The sequence below is a fragment of the Mus musculus genome, chromosome 6, assembly GCF_000001635.26.
Source record: "Mus musculus strain C57BL/6J chromosome 6, GRCm38.p6 C57BL/6J".
Classification (NCBI taxonomy): domain Eukaryota; kingdom Metazoa; phylum Chordata; class Mammalia; order Rodentia; family Muridae; genus Mus; species Mus musculus.
In genome coordinates this window covers 36,417,812-36,437,731 of record NC_000072.6, presented here as the reverse complement: position 1 = coordinate 36,437,731, position 19,920 = coordinate 36,417,812, and the positions used below count along the sequence as shown (strand labels likewise).

General features: G+C 37.5%; 1 protein-coding gene and 1 non-coding gene across 5 annotated transcripts in view; both read right to left on the bottom strand.

Annotated features, from left to right (window-relative positions):
• Chrm2 (cholinergic receptor, muscarinic 2, cardiac) overlaps window positions 1-19,920 on the bottom strand; it is a 140,648-nt gene that overhangs the window by 90,907 nt on the left and 29,821 nt on the right. The window lies entirely within an intron of this gene.
• Mir490 (microRNA 490) lies at window positions 15,907-15,990 on the bottom strand. The gene has a single exon (NR_030524.1). It is a non-coding gene; the product is annotated as a microRNA 490 (primary transcript).

Genomic DNA, 19,920 nt, shown 5'->3' with positions numbered 1-19,920 from the left:
CATTTTAATTCAGGCTTTCAAGAAGCTTTGGAGCTATGACTGGTGATAACAATTCACCCAGATTTGGAAGTCTAAAGTGAAACAAAGACAAACATCATAGACAAGGAAGAGCAGAGACTGAGTGGCTGAAGTACTAGGACAGAAGACATGAAAGCCACCTAAGATGCTGGGAAGACTCACAATTCAGATTTGGAGGGCACAGCAGCCACAGAAGTCAATGGAGGGAGCAGGATGCCATGGAGCCTGGCAGGTGAGAGGCTCTTCACCATTGGGTAAGAAACAAGAAGCATCTTCTGGGAAGGTGCAGAATTCTACCACCTGCTTCTCAAACGGGAGGTTCCTGGGCAGATTTCACTTGAGATCACTGTGTGGAAAGTGGTACCCAGGAGAAAGTGAGGAGATAGATAAGATTGAGAAGGACAGGGAGACCCAGGTGAAGATCTGAAAACTGTCACCCTTGGGAAGAAAAAATATACTGCTGGCAGAAACTAAATGTGATGAATGGTGATGGGAAGTCTAGACATGAATGGGTTGGTTGAAGACTTTAAAGAGGAAATGCTGAGCTTCAGTGAATGGAGAGTACAAACTAAATTGAATCAATACAGTTTTTCCAGAGTCGACTTTTTCCAGAGTCGACTTTAAACGAATAATGATAGAATCTAAGGTGTGAATGATTCAGAGTAGGTATAACCACTTCCCCCCAAAGATAGAATACAAATCTAGCTTGGGTACTGAGAGAGGTGACAGTGCAGAACACAAGAGAAAACAGAATTTGGAGCAGCGCCTCCCTTCTCCCAGAGTTGTTTAAAGGCAGTTTCTAAATGCTACAGAGGATTTCCCATGTGACCAGGGCACACATACAATGAGAGCATATGTGCTGCTCCTCTCATCATGGTGACCAGGAACACACTGTGTGTTCAATCTCAGCAGTTGAATGAGCTCTCTTTTTAGACTAAGACATGAGCCGTGTGAAACACGAATGGGCGACTCTCCAGCCACTGGACTGTGATCCTCAGATCCCCCATGCCTGCAAGGTGAAGAATCTGCAAGTGGAAGGTGCCCTTATATTAACCGAAAGGATGTCCAGGGGGTTGTTAGTAAGAACTGGTGAGACATTGACAAAAAGAAGTGACGAAGAGGAAATAAAGCACAGAAAAAAGAGTTTGAAAATATATAACCATGGGAATTGCTGACATACACTGTCTCTGTCCACTGGAAACCTGAGCAATATGCTGGCAGCACATAGGAGACAATGTAAACTTCAGTTCTTGGGAAACTGATTAATGTAGAAATGTTGACTAGTAGACAAAGAGATAATCTGAAGATTGATATAAGCCACATGGGGCCAAAGGGCAAAGACAATCCACTGAGTCCTTAAGTTTATCACATGTGAGATGCAGATCATGCATTCTGGTTCTGCCAACCTTATTAGGTCAGACTTAAACAGACTTTAGAACTTACCCTATTGTTCATAAGTTATTGTGAAGGAAGGAAGGTTCTGAATGGAGAGATTCAATGGGATTTAAAAACAGAGAAACAAACACTAGTGGGCCAAGAAGATGACCCATGTGTACTTGCTGCACGAACATAAGGATCTGAATTTGGATCCTCAGAAACACTAAAAAGCCAGACATGACAGGGCACTCATGTAATCTCAGAACTATGGGGTATAGACACGATGGTTCTTAACTTCTCCACCTAGGTAGTTTATCCCAAATGGCAATCAGGAGGTTCAATGAAAGACCGTCTCAAATTAAAAAGTAAAGAAGCAACTAAGATATCCCAACATTAATTTCTGGTCTGGCCAGTTAAATGTGTTCAAGTATACCACCACAAACAGGCACCCCTAATCACCACACACTAATTAATGGGCCAGTTAAAGCCTAAAATATATCCTTTCCTGAGATAGTCTTGAATTTTAGAAAACATCCCTGTTCTGACTCGTGACCGTCATTTAATGTTTCCAACGGAACATTTGACTGCCTGAAAATCTACAAGCATCTACCATGTTCTTTATTCAACCTACAAATCAGTCTACAGCTGTAATAGTTTATTAACATAGAGAAAAGTTGCAGGAGGCACTACAGTTTACTTCTCAGGACGCTTTTATACTTATGACCTTGTGACACCTCAGCAACCATTCTTTCTTTTCAGAAGCCAAAGATGTGCTTCCATAATGTTCTAACTGATAAGAAACAAAGAGACACAGTATTTGTTCTTCCATGATTTTCTCACGTTAGACCATAGGAAAAGATAAGCAAAGTAAGGCTAGAGTGACTAAGGATGAGCAGAGCAGCAATCTGACATTTACAGAGGGGGAACACAGCGGGGAAAGATATATGAGGATTAGAAAGCACAGAGGTAACAGCTGTATCCATCGAACAGAGGGACAGGGCAGGGAATAACCAAGGAAAATTAGCAGGGTGAACAAGATTGAGTGGCATGTAGATGCCACCACAGTTTCTTGTTAAGCTTATAGTGTATCTATTCTCCCCTAAAACGGAGTGAGAGCTGGTAAATCAGTAAATCAGGCACAGTGGCACAGGCCTGAAATCCCAGCACTCGGCAGAAGGATCCACAGTCTATCATCCTCAGCAACATAGCAAAGCTCCAGGTCAGACTGAGCTACAAAACTAAGATTACAACAACAAGAAGAAAGTGAAAGCAAAGAAAGTGATGTGCTAGGACATCAATGGAAGGCCGGGGTAGCAGGAGCCCCCCAGACAAAGTGGACAAAACAAATAATCGACCAACAGACCAACAGCAACAGAACCATTGGAAAAGGTAATTGTTTCAGACAACTTTTGAAAGTAAAGTCAAAGCCAGGATGAATCTGGAGTTGATAAATAACACATATGCAGGCATACATTCAGTCTTCCAAGGTGAGAGGAGTAATAGCTGAGAGGGGAGAGGGGTAGAGGGAGAGAGGGGAAAGGAGGACTGAATGAGGCAGGGTGATGGAATCATAGACCGAGAGAGGAAAACAAGCATTAAATTGACAGTCTCTCCTGATCCTGAATTGTAAAAGAAATTAACCTTTAGTATATTTATATCAATACCACATCACACATTCTCAAACAGACAGACAATCAGGCAGGCAGGTAGGCAGGCAGGCACATATGCATGCACACTAGTACACACCCACATCACATTTACATAGTAAATAGCACTTTTAATGACTGCTTATAAACACACACACACACACACACACACACACACACACACACACACACTTTACCCTGTAATATTAAAAGTGTAAAAATGGTAAAGCATGAACATTTAAGAAAAAATAAGCTAATTAAGTAAAACCATCATAAATGTACTTTAAAGTAGAATGTGGAAATTAAAAAAAAAAACAAAACAGAAAAATATTGTGAGAACACAACATGTAGCAAAATCCAGAGTAAGAAAAAAATTAAAAGTAAATCTTTAACTGAACCGATATGTAATGTATCCCCAGAGTCCATATCATGAGGTTATCTTATGATAAGATGAGATCCTTTAATACCTAAAGAGAAATAATCTCTTAAAAAGGCCAAGCTGGAACTTTGAAGACTGACTATTTTTCTGGAGAGATAGTCTCCATGAGAACAGGAGATAGAAACTGCTCCATTAGGGCCAGGATCCCAAAGCAGCTGATCAGAGGATGTCCTTGGGAGAGGTCAAAAGTGCTAGAGAGAATTCTGGCCTCATTTATTTGTTTGATAAATAAACACCTTTGCCATAAAGGCTATATGTGACCAGAGGACTGAGAGGGAGGAGTCACATGCACACCTGGGTGAGAAAACTAGACCAGTCTCTCCTTTTCCCCACACCTCACGTCCCAGCATAAGTCCTGTAAAAAGGCCTCAGACTAATAGCTCAGTGCTGTCCTTTTCCTTGGGACCCCCACCTGCTACACAAGAACTTTGTGTTCTCACTGCTCCATCTTAAACTATTACATATGAATCTATAGTAAACATTTCTCTTAAAACCCATCTTCTTTTTTTTTTTTTTCCATTTTTTATTAGGTATTTAGCTCATTTACATTTCCAATGCTATACCAAAAGTCCCCCTTACCCACCCACCCCCACTCCCCTACCCACCCACTCCCCCCCTTTGGCCCTGGCGTTCCCCTGTACCGGGGCACACAAAGTCTGCGTGTCCAATGGGCCTCTCTTTCCAGTGATGGCCGACTAGGCCATCTTTTGATACATATGCAGCTAGAGTCAAGAGCTCAGGGGTACTGGTTAGTTCATAATGTTGTTCCACCTATAGGGTTGAAGATCCCTTTAGCTCCTTGGGTACTTTCTCTAGCTCCTCCATTGGGAGCCCTGTGATCCATCCATTAGCTGACTGTGAGCATCCACTTCTGTGTTTGCTAGGCCCCGGCATAGTCTCACAAGAGACAGCTACATCTGGGTCCTTTCAGTAAAATCTTGCTAGTGTATGCAATGGTGTCAGCATTTGGAAGCTGATTATGGGGTGGATCCCTGGATATGGCAGTCTCTACATGGTCCATCCTTTCATCTCAGCTCCATACTTTGTTTCTGTAACTCCTTCCATGGGTGTTTTGTTCCCACTTCTAAGGAGGGGCATAGTGTCCACACTTCAGTCTTCATTTTTCTTGAGTTTCATGTAAAACCCATCTTCTGATGTCCATAAATGTCATTCTTGGGATTCATTAGACAAGAATTCCAAAGCCATCAGAGCCCTACCTCCGTTGTGCTCATAGTACAGTCTGTGAAACAAGGACCAGATGTGTTCATTTTTGTCTTTGTTTTCCTAAGATGAAAGTTGACTTCAAAATTGTGTATCTCTTTCCACAACTGGGGAACTAACGAAGCCAGATAACATTTAATTTATATGAGCTACAATTTATCAAGGTTCTGATGTGGGAGTCAAAACAGTAATTTTAACTATTATGCAAGAGAAGTGTTGGTCAAGTATTCTTCAATAGGATGTGCACATCCTATTGAAGCAGTGAGCAGGATGCAGTCATGACTTCTGAAAACAGGGACCACACCAGTGGGTTGCATAATCCACTGGTCTGATAATTCAATATCAGTGAACAAGTATGTACAACAAAAAGGCCCGGGAAGGAATAAAAAATAATGTATAACAGCTAAATCTGTTGGCTCTTTTTTCCTTTCCTTTCTTTTCTCTTCTTTTTTTCTTTTCTTTTTTTTTTTTTGAGAAAATAGATTCTTTACTCATAAAAACACCCCAACCACAGTTTTTTCTCCCTCCATTCTTCTCAGCTCTCCTCTTCCCCAGATCCATTCTCCTTCTTCAGAAAAGAGCAGGTCCCCATAGACAAGAACTAAACAGGACCAAAGGAGATACAATAAGACAAGGCAAACCCCCTCAAATCGAGGCAGGACAAGGCTTCTCCATAGGAGTAGAAGAGTCCCAAAAAGCAGGTAAAAGTGGTAGAGGTACACTTGCTCCCACTGTTAGGAGTCCAACAACAACAACAACAAAACAAGCTGAAGGTCATAGCATATATGCAGAGGACCTGCTGTATAGTCATGCAGGTCCCCTCTGACTTCTACAATCTTCCCTTCCCTTCCTTAGCAGGTTCCTTGAGCTCTGAGGTGAGAGACCCAATGTCCACATAATTCATCAAACTTAGGAGAAATTTTAAGTTATATACAGATATGTGTATAACCATGAAAAAGATGTTAATGAGTGAATGAACAGTGAATCTTTGTGTGATTTTATTTTTTAAGTAGGGCTTTGGTTCCTTTTCATAACTGTTGATTGCTTGGGGCCATAGAGTTTCACATATGTAGATTTTGACTTACAGACTTTTAGGCATTTGTAACAGCACTAATTATTGAACAATCTTCTACTATCATGATGAAATTGATGGCTCTTGATTGACTTATGAATTTAATCTAGTTACTCGACTTTATCATTTCTTCCCTTAAATTTCAAAATGAACCATGTCATACCCATACCTCTCTTTTGCTAAATCTATAGCTTGCCTTCAAATGTACTTTTTTTTAATAAGAAGGATATCATCATGAGAGTAGAAGATTATTCAATAATTCATGCTGTTACAAATCTCAAAAAGTCTGTAAATCAAAATCTTACATATGTGACAATCTTGGTGAGAGTGTTAATACTTCTCTAAGGTCCCCTGAGGGTGTCAGATCACAATTCTTTCTGTGCCCAAAAGAAATCAGCAGTTATGAAAAGGAACCAATTCTCTACTTAAACAATAAAATCTCCCAAAGACTTGCTTGTCATTAACTCAGAAACACCCCTTCCATTGTAATACACACATTTGTCTATAACTTACAAGATCTCCTCTTTCCCCCTTCAGTAAATATATTGGATCAGTAATTTTATTTTGTAAATGAGGAAGTCATGGCTTAAAACCCTACTGTGTTCTGAACTATTGAATATATCAGCAAGGTTACAATTGTATCAGGAAATATATTTCTTTTCTTTGACATAACTGCCACATGATTTTATTTTATTTTACTTTATTTCATTGTATTTTATTTTATTTTTTATTAAAAGGGCTCTTTCTAACTTTCTCCATGGGATTCTGCAGGGGCGGGTCATGATTATTCTATACATCGCTCCAAAGTGAGAGGGGTGACATATATTTTAGGTGGCAGGTGATGTGAATGAGCCATGGCCACCCATGGTGGGTCTAGCTCTTCTATTCTGAACTAATCAGGCTGAACTGTCTGTTCCTAGAACATTCAATACTGAATGAAAACTGTAATTGTTTTACTTTCACATATGCTCTTCCTTTGGATGCTGTTTTATGAATCTTTGCAATCAACTGGAAAGTGGGTAAGTGCCACTTCAATGATTGCATAGTCAATTGAGAAACATTGCATGAATCGGGAAATGAAGCTAACAATTGGGACAATAATGACACAAAATAAAAGAAAGCAGAGGTAAGAGACTGCGTGTATATTTTTGGATTCCTGATGCAAAGCAGAATATTGAATTAGGCAGGTAAGGAAAGGAGGTAAAGTTGGATTTTGCCTGCCGTGTTTGTGGATCTTTCAAAATAACTTAATTCAGAGTGTGAAAGTGATATTCGATAAGTGACCAGCAATAGAACAGTGAATTACTGGTGCCAACCAGTATCATTCTGCCATTTGGAAATGATCTTTGGGAAACAATCCTGATGTGTGGAGCTGTCAATTACATTTCCTACATGGAAACAGAAAAGCATTCCATTGTAATAGAAAAAGAAGGGAGACAGAATCTTAAGCTCTGCTTCCTGCATGTTCATCCTTTCTCTACACTTCAACTTTGTTCTTCCTGAAAAGAGAACACCCACTTCACAGCATTGCATGTCAACGAAATGTCGCAAAGCTGAGAAGCCCCAGCAGACATTCAGGTGTTCTCTCAAGAGATCTTGTTGATCCCATATCGTTGGAGGGAGATAGAGTTCAGCTGCATGTGCCCAGGGCATCTGCTGATAAGATGTATCTCCATAACAACCAAAGAAATGTGCTTTCAAGACTCCAAGAAACAGAGCTTGCTTTGGTGAGATCTCCAAAGCGCTTTTGCTTCAGAAAGTGCATTCCCTTGAATAACTTCTTCTGATATAAAGCTGGGATTCCACTATCCTCAATAACAAATGGGATAACTCACAATTTATTTTATTATCTTAAAATTTTTTCAATCAGAAAGATGCCAGCCACAAAGAGCATGTTCAAATACTTTATTATAAAATTTAATAGACTAATCTGCTTTATATTATAGACACCTTTAGGTAGATATTGAACACTCATTGAGCTAAATATTTGTCAGTAGATGAACATAAATACATGACTTGATGAATTTATTTTCTGAGTAGCAGATTTTGGGATTTCTCCATCATTTCTCATCTATGTAAGGAAGTAAATAACTCTATTGACACATCATCATTTATTGTGACATGTTATAAGTCTTACAGGAAACTATCAAGATTATCTCAGTGTACATCCCCCCAAGACAGGTGATATTATCACATCATTTCAAGAAGATGATTCTAAAACATAATTTAATTTTGTCAAGTAACAACATTGCATTTGTTTAAAGTTAAGTAGCAGCTTAAGAATTAGTGTTAATGATTAACTATGGGCTTCAGTTACTGTTTCATAATAAATTTCAATAGTGTAGCAAAAATATTACATCTAATAAGTTGTCCAAGAATCAGAAATTCTGGGCCCAAAGGTATTTCTACTGTCCATTCACTGGAGACAAAACGACCTTTCCATGCACAAATAGGAGAGTGATAGATCTGATAAGGCTGTAGTGCTATGAAAGAAATGGACTAAGAAAAAGGGTCAGAGTTTGCTCAGGACAGGGAGCAAATTTGTAGTCTCAAAATCTTATTTTGTTCTTCTATGAAACACATTCTTGGGTGTCATTGAAAATTAGTGAACAATGCTTGTACATTTCTTCTTATTAATGTGGATATATTAAATTACCAGCAACTGTGTGATAAAGCAGTCCCAAATTACATATTACATTACAGAAGAACTCATACACCAAAGGATACATTATATTACAACACAACCCCTACACCAGAGGCTCAGAAAATATCAGATAATAGAGGGTCAAAAGATTATAGGAGAAGAACAAGAAGTCTTCTGTGAGATTGCATTTCCTAGAAATGACAGGGAAGGTGTATATATGAAATCTCAACAACATGGCAGCCTAAACAAGATGTAAACAAGGACAACAATAGGAGATGTGTTAACATCGGAGGGGGAAATATCATGGTGGTCCCATCCCTAGACCAATTACTATAGATAACTAAGGAATGCTGGAAGTGGGTGAAATGGTTGGGGAAGAACTCTGAATTGATTGTCCTAGTTGTCTGCCCTGAAATAACACACACACACACACACAAATACATGGACTGAGCAGGTTATATCTAGATATTTAAGAATATATATGTAACAACAACTAAAGAAAAAGGATCCATGGATGTAAGAGAGAACAAAGATGAGAATACTACCTGGGGGTTGTTTGAAGGGATGAGTGGAAAGAAAAAAAATGATGCAACTATATTTGATTTGAAAAAATAAAATTAACTTAAAAATATGGATATTTCTAACTTATCAGGGGAGCCATTAAAATAATTCTAGCATTTGAATATCATTGTAAGAGAATCACTTGGGAAACTTCTCAAAGTTGATGGAATTACAGCAAAGAATCTAAAAAATACTCTAATAGGTACTCAGTATTTGTTGACTCAGCTATACTTTAAGAGCAGACAAAAGTCAACCTCTAAGAAGTTAAATTCCATTTGCATTTAAGCAAATGCAGCTTGCTTAAAGAAAAGCATAGCATCATTGAAGGAAAAGTTAGAAACTTTTAGTCTTAATTTTTAATTAGTGTTGAATTCTTAGTGTCAACTCATTCCTCTTCCTATAAAAAATATTCCCTCAAGATTATGTAGAAGTTAAGGCTCATGTTTTAATCACATTTATATTGCAAAGACAAAGTTGTACATTCTAAGATATTTCTGTAGTAAGATAAGAAATCACCCTTATCCAACTGTTTTTTTATAACTTTGTATTTTGGAAGGTATTGTTCACAGGGAAAACTATGTTAATATAGGTACAATATGTTTAAAAGTATGGAAAATCTTTGTAGTTCACCTCTTGACCATTTGTGGAGTCTCATCTAGTCAGAGTCCACAGACCTTTTCAAAAATACATTAATAAGACTATATTGTATTTAAAAAATCTAAAGAATAACTAATAAGCATAAATGATATATGATAAAAAAAAGTTATATCAATGGCTTTGAAAGAGGGATAATGTACTAAACAGAGGTGTTTTGATACCATTAAGTTATACAACTAACGGCCAAGTATTTTTACAACCAAATACAATTATTCCACTCACTTATTTCTTCCTGTAAACCTGTGTGTATGGGAAGATATTGCCTGTGGATGAGTGTAAATCAGAGTTCATTCAGCACGAAGCTGAAGAACATGACTGTGAGTCAGCCCCCAAGGGAAATGGTTGTACAACTTTAAACAAATTACTTACTACATTTTCCAATCCTATCCCATCACGTATGGATCAAGAATAATGACATCATAGTTATAAAATGATAAACCTATAAAATACATAGACAACTTCTAAATGTGCAGCAAGTGACATATTTTATATTTATGGAATGTATGTATGTAAACATGTATGGGTATGTATAGTTTGTGGATTTTAGTATATGTATAAGATGTTATCAGTTATGAAAATAGCACATTATTACATCACATAAATTAGATATATTTATCAATGGCTATGATATATTAAGGAATGGGATAGCAACTTTTATCCAGAGCATTAATGAAATCCAGTTCTTAGTTGAGGTAAAACAATTTACAATGTGTAACTTAAGATCACTCCATTGCAAGACATTGCTTTTTCTTTCTTCTCATACATAAAGGCTATTGGAATGTAAATGACTAGAAACAGATACAGGTTTCCCCAGAAGTGACAGAAACCACACAAAATCTGTTCTACTGTGCAGGAACAGAATTAGAATATTGTGAAAACTAGATTATGGAGTCATGAGTAAAATCAAAACACACCATTTTGAATGAAAATCGAGTGGCTTTTTGGATGACTTAATTTGGAAACAAATTCTATTTCTCTCTGTCTCTCTCTCTGTCTCTCTGTCTCTGTCTCTGTCTCTGTCTCTCTCTGTCTCTGTCTCTGTCTCTGTCTCTGTCTCTCTCTCTCTCTCTCACACACACACACACACACACACACACACATACACCCTAGTTTTGACTAGCCCACCGAGCCTAAGAATGCTACAATCAGGAACAGTAAATACTCATCATCAATGATACATTAATGCACAGAGATGAGAAACACTAAGGAATCCAGATCTGAGCATGTCGCTGAGGGGTGAGGGCAATGATGTCTGAGCGGTATGTGAAGAATTGAAAGTATCTGCACACTTCCAATTATGTTTCCTTTCATGTCCTACCTTAGTAAATGTGGGAGGCTTTATTCTGAGAATTTCGAAATGAAAAGAGTCTCACATCTTAAAATGGTGACAGGTGTACTAAACGAGACAATAAAGCACTGGATGCTTTCATATCAGGACCTTAAAGTTCTGAAGGGTGATTGAAAATCCCATTAAAGAAATCATCTCATTACAGCAATAATTACATGGATTCTATTCGAACTCTCACATGAAAAGGAAGCAGCGAGGTCAGGTACACAATGGGATGTTGCTATTTTACTATGCAAATCAAAATAATAGGTAATTAATAACGGCTTAGTACTTAGAAAAAAGTCACTACGTGTAAGGCACTGGATAGTACTTTAGATATTATAGTGAAATAATTATAGGGACATATTTGTGCTTTGTTCAAATCGCTTAAATAGCCTGTCCTCTTTTCCTCCTACTTAGACACCTTTGCTAGTCCTATCTGCAAGCAATCCATCAACTTGGCTAAAAAGCACTCGACATGACTTAGCTATTGTTAAATATCCTTTGTGTGTGTGGAGATATTTGTGTACATACAAAAGACATCAAAGAGCTGTTTCTCCTTTCTCGCCTTCCAGATGTGAGTGACTCCCTTCGCCATGGTACCCTACTCTGATAAGTTCATACATCTATGTATTCTAGGCATAGTCCTTCTCCTAAGTGGCTTGTTTGGAAGTTAGCAAGACTCAGCTCATGTGTCTCCCAAAAGGCAGGTGACTTAAAGTACCATCATACATTTTTACTTTTAGATTTGAGTAAAAGAGTAAATGCAAATAATTTACATATGTAAGAATAACTGGATGCTTATTACGCTTTACGTCTACAATGTTGTTTCACTACGTTCCTGCTAGTAACCTGATGGGAACTCACAGGGTACTTGGTAAAGCCTTTCCTACATTGCCAAGGATGTCAGACAAATGATTCTGAAGAAGAGATGATGAAGCACCATGGAAGGAAAGAACAGAGAGTCAGAAGATGGAGGAGTGCAGTCCTGGGCCAAGAGTGCAGAGGTCTGTATCCCTTTTCATAGGTCCTGACAATGCTTTTAAAGTCAGGAGAAATGAAAGTTCTGGAAGAGGCAAAGTGGATCACTTTCAGTTTTATGCTAAAAATTATTCTTTCCTAGATATAAGAATACAGAGCTTGGGTGAAATGCAGAAACAAAAACACTTCATGAATACGCTAGAGTACCTCGAACTGGTTCTTCTCGGTGCCCCCAGCATCAGCTCAAGTGAAAAGCTAAGGATATTTTAGAAGAGCACCTGTGGGGTAAGTGATGGCTTCTTATGTTCTCTTGGGGTGAACCATGTCAGTCAAGGCACTAAGGCTTCTGAATCCGGATCCATCTGCTACCCAAAAAAATATTTATAGGCATGATGGTAGAGACCGAACTCAAGATTGTTATAGTCACCTGACATATTATATGAAGGACAGCTAAAGACAAAAAATGGGCATTGGCTCAGGAAATAACAAGTTCAATAAAACTAAGTATTAAAACCACTTACCAGAAGTTGAGTCACAATGAAAGAACTTAGAAATGGGTTTTTTCCTAGAAAGACTTGTAATCACAGTAGTGAGGCAAGGAGTGATAAGTCGTGTTGCCCTACAACGCAACTAATGGAAAATACACTAATCAAAGCAAGTGTTTACACACATGAATGAATGAATGAATGAATGAATGAAGTGTTAATCAGTAAAAATTTGACAAAATTACCATATTATATTAGCAAAGGTCTGAAACTATGTGTAAGAGAAATAAAAACTAAATAAAAACCTCATCAATGCACATTTTCATAACTGTCAAAAAATAAAATGAGGCAATAGAGATCTTTGTTGTAAAATTAGGAACCGAGCTTTTAAATGGTAAATGTCCTCCACTGATTTGAGAGAGGCAGAAGACACTGAGGAAGAAATAGATCACAAGACAAGTTCAAAATGGAAGTATAAAATAAAGTGAGAAATACACAAAAACTCAGGGAGGAAGAGAATGCCCAGAAAACAAAAAATTAAAAATAGGGGAAAGAAATACAATCAAAACATATCGTTCCCAAAAATTTAAAAGTATTTTTACACATTAATCAGAGTTGCTGAAAGGGGAGGCATAACAGGCAATAAGATGACTGTTGGGTAAACTGATGTTACGGGGATGTGGACTAGATGAGATTGAGAACAGAATTAATAATTAACTATGGGCAAATTCAAAATATATTTTAAAAGATAGAATTTGATTATATTTGGCCAAAATACAATAGGTGTTAGAAATGAGACTACAACTAGAAATCAGGAGGCTTTCATGAGGCAAACAGAAAGAGAAATGAATAATATAATGATTTAGGAATGAGATTAAAACATGGATGTTTGCCTGCCTTTACACTTGTTTATCTATATGCAAGCTACTCTGTATCATTCTACAAAGAAATCAATTTTCAGTGGTCTATGTCCTGAAAACTTGGGAAGTTTCCAATAGAAAGACATTTTAAAGGTACATTCTCCGAAAAAAAATGCAAAAAATTAAAAATATATAATTGACATGAGAAAAAAATTTAAAAGAATGAAGTAATAGAATCCAAGAACTTCAGATTTTAAAGTTCAAATACTTTTCCGAAACAAAAGCCCTCTTATAATTTACAAAAGCAGTTTTTCTTGTGTTGAACGTTTGACTTTGTTGTCATACTATATAACTACACGTATATTATCGCATTAACTTCACAAATAACTGTAAGGTAAATATTTCACTATAAATTGCAGGTGAAGAATTGTAGTGAGGTAGTCTCCTGACTATCATCTGTTTAACTGCAAACAAGTAGTTTAATTAGCTACTCTGCGTTTTAAATAAGACCAGAGACTATAAAAAATAAATCATAGCTCTAATGTTCTAAATACCATGAAATAAAGATTAAAAACAAAGAAAAACAGAAGGAGAGGATAGTCAGGAGAAGGAAGGACAAAAGGAAGGTAAGGAGAGGGGGGTGGTTACCAACTGATGAAATTAAATTAAGAAATAAATATCTTTAGGCACTTATAAAAATAAAGGCAAAAGTAATGCATTTTTATGATTTTATATCATATAAAAACTTATCAGTATTTGATGAACAAAACAAAATGAGGGGTGAAAAGTAGACAATTCAGGAAATAATTTGTATAATCATGGGTATAATTATCTGATAAAATTGTGTTTTTATTACATGGATAATCAACACAAAATCTATAGTCTTCCAAAATATCTATAAAATATTAATATTAAAATTGTTTAAGAAGATACTACTAAAAAGATTTAAATTTTTTTCTTTTCATGTGCATAGATATGCTTATGTAGACACACGTGTACAGGGATGCGAGCCTATGGGTGTGGGTGTGCAAGCCAGAGGATGATATCACTAATCCTCCTTGATATTTCTTTAACCTCATTCTTTGAGGCTGGGTCTCTCAAACCAATTGCTTGCTGACAGGACAGGTCTCACCTGCCAGTTTTCTCTGGGGAATCTCTGTGTCTGCCTTCTCAGACTGAAATCCAGGGGACTCACTACATTTACCTGGCTCTTATGTGGGTCCTGGGGCCCCAAACTCAGGTTCTCATGTTTGGGTAGCAAGTGCTTTAATGACTAAGTGATCTTCCCAGCCAAACAGTAAAAAATTCCTAGGCAATAGTTGCTCCTTGTTTATGAAAACATTCAGAGGTAGAGCCATTGGAGCATTAGTGCAGTGCTCATTTGCAGTGTGTATAAACTCTCTAATGCTACTAAGAGGGAGGCAGTGATTAATTTCATATACTCAGTGAGACTTTTACAGAAGTATGGGCTAATATTACTCAAAATTTAATATAAAAACCTTTAACTTAGTTTGTACATGAAGCTTTAGCAAAATATCAGCAAGTAGAATTCAACAATTTATTAAAAGTAACATCACAACAATTGTTGCTACCGTATTTTATCAATATGATACCAACATAACAGTCCCAACAGAAAACCACAGACATGATATATCTGAATGCGGTAAGACTAAAACATTTCATAAAAATCAGTTGCTTAAGATCATATAGGACACCTACCTTAAAGAAAACCCCAATGCAACGCACTGTTGAGAGAAAGGTGCGAATCTCATGAAACTGCATCAGGATAACTGTTTTAATCTAACTGAATATTACAGTATTTCCCACTCATTCATAGTTTCATTTTCAAAACTTCCAAGCTTTGCAGATAACCATCTTCTGAAAATATTAAATGAAAAATTCCAGAAATAATTTCCAATTTTTAAGTAAGGATTTTTCTTAAATGTGGTCTGCCACTATGCTATACTTATTCTATTTTATTATTAGTTTTTGTTGTGGATCAATTATTTGTAGACTGAACTTTGCCATTAATATTCATAAATAGGAAAGCAGTGTTTAATATTATCTGGGGTTTTAGGAATCATTGAATTGTCTTAGACTGTGTTTGACACAAAGAAGAGGGAACTACTGTATTATAAAGCATCCAGGAAAAACATTCTAAAATATATTGAAATACAAAATTGATATGTATTCATTATGAAACAAAATCCATTTTTCATTAGTAGAAAATAGCTTGCTGCTACATTATCTTCTGATATTTAATAACTTTAAGTTTTAGAAAATAGCTTCTTTAGGTATCAGACTCACCATTACTAGAATTCATTTGAGACATAATTGAAATTCCCAATTGAGATTGTAATTATACTTTTCTCAGTTTTGACTGGCTTTTGAAAAGATCACCATTTTACACTTGTGTCCTAAAAGACTATCTTGTGACAGTAGGTTAACCAATTCCACAAAATAATACGTGGTTTTGATGCAGAAATGTGAGCTTTGCCTCCATTTCTGAAAATGAATAGCAGGGTTCCCTGGTGTTGGAGATTGCATAACACTACAAAAGACTCCTCCAGTTTACTTCCTGGGAGATGGAGTTAGAAGTTCCGCTGCTTGTGAACAGCTCAACAGCATGGAGTCCTCCAGGTTGGTGTATATCTAAACGTGACCCACCTGGAGATCCATGGTGTCGAACAATGAACTTTCCAAATCAGCCAGGCTTCCATAAAGTGTGGAGCGTTCCTCTTCACCAGCGATGCTCGAAGAACCCGCATCCCGCACCTATCGATCCCCGAGCCGTTCTCATCATTGCCTCTTTTATCATCACCCTCCATTTCTAGAATGTTGTCTAAGTTTCTGACTATCCCAAAATAATAAACCCGGGCATGTACACTTTTGCTTTAACAAAGTAGAGTAATCAAGGGAACCAGTAAACATTTGCAAGTAGTGTCAGCCATATCCTAAGAACCTGGAGAGTATACATTTTATTCCGTATAGCTGCTATACAACAAATGCATCAAACCGCTTACGAGACGTTCCAAGTTGCAGTGAAACTCCATATTTCAGTGCTGAGTCCTCTGACTGTTGTTGTCTATACCTGAGCAATTGAGCATGGGTATCTTTACGTTCAAGTGAAAAGCTGTCCTAGACTTGTGGCCTCACCGTCTTGCAATAACCTTATTGAATTGTGGCCTGTCCTCATTCCAGGTTGTCCTAAACGGCACCCCAAATAAGCAACACGACTCTTGTGTTTTCAACTAGTGCTACTGGGCTACACATTTGGTGGGTCTTTGGTGTCTTCTACTGTCTTCCTCAATCACATCTGTTTACTACACACAGAAGGGTACAGTGGCATCTTCTGTGCCCTGCATTAGTAGTTTCTCCAAATACAGCCAGAGTCCCTAGGCTAGACCAAGGCTTGGGTGTGGGGGAGGAGGTAGCAGTGGGAGGGGGGGGAGCACCTGTTTTGAGTAGAGAAGGTTATGTTTATTATCCATATACCTTCTGGCCTGATATTTAAATGCATAAAATTATAGATGAATATCAGTTTTTCAACTAAGAACTAAGACAAACATAAAATGTACATATTCTTTAAAAACATTACAAATTAAATTTTCACTGGTGCCAAACTCACTTTTTAAGTCCAAACTCTTCTGAAACTTACATCAAATTTTAATTCTGACAATGCTTCTGATGATTTTAATAATTGGCAACTGAATGAGTAGACAGACAGACAGACAGATGAGTAGAATACAGGTAGCAAATGCTGGGTGTAGATTAAAAAGTTTTAAAGAATGATATACATATTATAGTATGAATATAAAGTGCTAAATGTTTGTTTTCTATTTGAGCTGAGACTAGGTTTCAATGGGATAGGAGACACACACACACACACACACACACAGAGAGAGAGAGAGAGAGAGAGAGAGAGAGAGAGAGAGAGAGAGAGGGAGGGAGGGAGGGAGGGAGGGAGGGAGGGAGGGAGAGAGAGAGAGAGAGAGAGAGAGAGAGAGAGAGAGAGAACACCAATGATCCAAGAAAGGGAGGCTGAAGAGACAAAGAACTCTTTATTTGTGGAATGGTTAGAACCATCCACACTTCTCTGTATGATTGCATAATGGATTAGGACACTCCTATCTCTGGGTATGTGGACTTAAGTTACATATTGATTCGCTAGAAATTAACACTAGCTGCATCTCAGCAAGTAATTTTGTCTCCAAGACCATATTTCTTCAAGTATTAAGTGGAAAGATGAAAACGGTTTTCCGTGTGGCACATAGAGTGCACAGTGTATACAAGTTCTTTGTAAACATGTGAAGCTGCATGGAGTAATAATTATTAGTAAACTAAATTTAATGAATGAAGCTAAGTAAAAGCTAGAGAGTTGGATTCTTTTAACAATGGAAAAGTACTTGTGTGTTGCTAAAGATAGCAAGTAAAAGATAAAGGAAATATGACAGCAGGGACCGGGTGACAGGGCAGGCGAGATCTGAAGGCCATTGATCCCTGTATCACACTGTCACAGCCTATTTGAGCAGCTGCTGGTCTGTTTGATTCACAGTAGGACAGACCACACATGCTAAGTGCTAAATGCCTGAGTGCATCTTGCACAAAGTCACTATTTATTTGTCTTTTGAATTGTATTTAGTGGGTCTGTGTTCAAATCATTTTGGAAGGCAAAGTCACAGTGACAATGGAAACCTGTCCTTGAGAGTCTGTGATCCTGAAGTGCTTCAGTGCACTTACATCTGAACACAGGTGCAAACCCACGATATCATCTCTGTTGTAAGAACCCAGAGGACAAGAGAAGCTATTGTTAAATTTATTCAAATCCTTGTGAGTTCAAAAAAGATGAGACAGGGTCTCCTTATCTGGTCTTGACTACGCATGCAAAATTGCAATTTTTTTTCTGCCTTAGTACTGAGGTAACAGATATGTGGCATGATTTTCAGCTATGTCTAGATCTTCAAAGAGGGATTCTCAGTTTCTCTCTTTCCAAGGGCACTGAGTTATTGAGTCACACTTTACACCGTAAAAGGCAATCCGCTAGTTTGTGAAAGAAACAATTAAAAACACTGTTCTTATAAATTTTGTTCTTGTATTTGAAAGTTACATTGTTATACATAAATCAGGAATATTGTATCTGTTTATATAACTTGTGAATTGTTATCCACCCACTAATTAAAGTACAACGTGTTGTAATGAGCAATAGTTTGCTCCCCTGGCATGCATGAGGCCCAGGGGTTAACTCCCAGGGTAACAAAACAAAAGAAAAAAATACAAAATAAAATATTGCTGTGCTGAGATGGTCTGCAGCTGACAATTTCTACAGACCTTTGAGCCAATATCATTCAGGTCCTCCATGGGTTCCTAGTGACACCATATGGTAGTTGCTACTGCTCAGAGTTCAATCTGTTTTATACAATCTAGGAGGGACAGTGTCCCCACCCCTAATAAAAAACTAGATATGTTGGAGGAATTTATCACCCTGGGAGCAGATTCTTTCAAATAATAATTATTTCTTCACTTGGTAAGATAATTATGAAGCTAGCATCTTTTAAACCATGTATTAGAATTTCTCCTAGGTTTAAACTCTGTCACCCTCTTAGGTACCCAGCTTTTATACAAACCCCCTTTCCAGCTGCCTTCCTTTTCCTGTTTTATGTTCTCTCTTCCTCACATGGCTCCTAACACTTCCTAAAATGATCTTGCTTCTAGGAAAGCCAATGCAGAGGTGTGAAATAGAAGTCATCCAGATGTCGCTGCCTCAAATGTCATCCTTCTTTGATTGCTTTTCAGGACATCTGGCTCATAATAACTCACTAAACCTCAGTCCAGCCTTATTCTTCCTTGTGGCTTATGGTGGCTACATTGTGAGTCAATAGCACTTCACCATTACACTAGTAGTTGTTTAAGCATCCTTGTTTCTTCTCATAGCATCTCCATTACCTGTGCTGGACCTGTCTGGTTCTGAGCCCTGCTTGCATAAATCCAGCCTTGTGTTTTGGTGCAACGGATGTTCTGTTAACTCATTCAGATACAGTGTTGCTCGGTAGGCTTCTGTGCTTGCTTCTCTGTATAACAAGACTCCTCAAAGACTTCTGGGAGACTAAAATGGAAAATAATGGCAATAATACAAACTCAGCACTCCCAGTGAGAGAAGATTATTCTTCATCAGATAACCTTTCGGTATTTATTTTGCTGTAAGAATTTGCCAGAGATACTTGCACGAACACGAACTTTTTCAACTACATAGTGCATCCGCATCTAACACTCATTGCCTAATCCACAGTATTTCGTACTTTTCCTCCTATACACTCTAAAGAAACTTTATAACTGTACAGAAAGTCCCTACTTTCTTAAAAGCAGGCTATTGATTCAAAGGAAGGAGTTCTGGGAAACACGTAACAGAGCTTTCCCTATTTTACAATGCAATGAACCCTGGTAGTAAGACAGATGATAGTTTATCTATGTGTTGATGAATGCTTTCTACACTGATTAATGAAATGTGGCCTGATCTGTATTAAAGTCCCATTAATTTCTTCTTTGAACGAATGACTTGTATTATGATTCAACGTGGAATGAGATAGACACTTCAATATCATATCATCATGCTTGTTCAACAACAAACATAGGAA